The following is a 1879-nucleotide window of genomic DNA, read 5'->3' on the forward strand; positions in this document are numbered from 1 at the left end:
CAAGAATAACAAAGTAAAACAGATTTTAAAACCTCAGTCAAAAAGAAATCATAAAATATTAAAAACTAGGATGCATTTAAATGGATCAGAAGAGAGATGATAGGGGGATAAATCTTAACCTAACTGTCTCTGCAACAATCCACTTTCCAATGCAGTCTGCATGTTAGCAAGGTTATTCATACGCCTGGCCCCTGGTCATAGGGGATTCACCAGGGGCTTAAAGCACATGTACTTCCCCTTCACTTTCATATAAATATATATACGTATCACTAAAACATCTTTAAAATGAGCCCAAAGGGAGATCAAGTGATAAGCTATTACATTTTGACTTACTTATACCTCTGTGTCTGCCATTACTGGCTTTACAATGCTTTGTTCTTATCTGATTTCTTGACTGCTGCTTCCATGAGCTTCCACTGTGGAAACAGCACCAACAGACTAACTGTAGTTTACCACAGCAAGCAAATCCAGAAAGTCGGTATGGGGAAGATGAATGGTAATGTGATTTAAATTCCTTATTTTATTATAAACTGCTAATATATGCTTTAATAAATCAAGAAATAGAAGTCAAACACATTTTGAACTATGGTGTTAAATTGAGGGGAAGGAGATTTGGCTTTTCATTTAGTCCCATTCTATATTGGTTGCTGGTTTGTTTGCTTTTTCAACTTGCACAATAAGTACCAGGTTACATAGTCCAATTTATAGATAATGCAGTAACTTGAACTCGCCTTTAATACTATGCAAATTTGTCCTCACTTTGAAACAATTGAGTGCTGGTTGTTAACCTCAAGGTCAGCAGTCTGAAACCATCAGCCAGCACCTGCAGGGAAAAAGTCGAGGCTTTCTATTCCCATCTAGAGCTACAGTCTCAGAGGTCCAATATGGCAGCAACCAGTGGCAGTATGAACTGTGAGGAGTTCACTGAGTTCCAGGTATTACTCACGATGATGAGGACGATTGATGATAGAACAGCACATGAGTTAAACACTACAGTTCCAACAACTTCCTTTGCAGGGAAACTGATGCCAGCCAACCCTGTAAACAACCCTAAGACTCTATGAGTCTTTGATGGCAGCTCATTCCAGTAGAGAGAGAGTCCCAGGCCTCAGCAATAGTAAGAGACCTCCTAGAAGAGAGAAAAGAATTTGGATGGTTTAACGTTATTAAAGCAACTTGGAAAAGAACAAAGTTGAAATGGATGCAGTCAGAGTTGAATGTTGAAGAAGGAGTGAATGACAGAGGCTGGAAGGTGTTCAGTGAAGCCTGCCAAATTCACTTCAAGCCGCCAAAGGACTAGAGAGAGAGGACACTGTTTGTTAAAGGATGGAACATCTCATAAGAGCTAAGCATGGTGGACGTCAACAGGGTGGGCTCTCTAAAATGACTTCTGAGACAATAGCCCAAGACCATTTGTTGATTTTAGACCCACTTATCCAAGACCTCAAACAAATAATTCTGATAATTATGGAGATACCAATTACTAATTTATACTGATTCTGTATAACACATTTTGTAACACTTAAAGTAATTTTCTGAAAAAATATTTTTTAAAAAGACAGTCTCAGAAACCCATGGAGAAAGTTGTACTCTGTCCTATAGGGTCATATGACATGGAATCGACAACAGTGAGTTTGTTTGTTTATGTCACATCACAACACACTCTTCATAATTACCTTCAATTGTTGTAGGTATAGGTTTTAAATCATTAAAATGACTTCAAGCTTTTTTATGACTCATCCAGTTCCATGAAGCCAACCCCCTGTTTTTCTCAATTATGCAGACAGCTTGTGGTTTGCCTATAAAGAGAACACCTTAAAACCATAAGATAGTTCTTCTTTTAACAGACTATAACCAGAGGTGTAAAGGCTAGGACTTA

At 38.1% G+C, this 1879-nt stretch overlaps 1 pseudogene; it reads left to right on the plus strand.

Moving 5' to 3' along the window:
• The first annotated feature begins 884 nt into the window (after positions 1 to 884).
• LOC142423126 (protein MIX23 pseudogene) lies at positions 885 to 1300 on the plus strand (annotated as a pseudogene).
• The last annotated feature ends 579 nt before the right edge of the window (positions 1301 to 1879 follow it).

The sequence above is a fragment of the Tenrec ecaudatus genome, chromosome 12 (genome assembly GCF_050624435.1).
Source record: "Tenrec ecaudatus isolate mTenEca1 chromosome 12, mTenEca1.hap1, whole genome shotgun sequence".
Taxonomy (NCBI): Eukaryota; Metazoa; Chordata; class Mammalia; order Afrosoricida; family Tenrecidae; genus Tenrec; species Tenrec ecaudatus.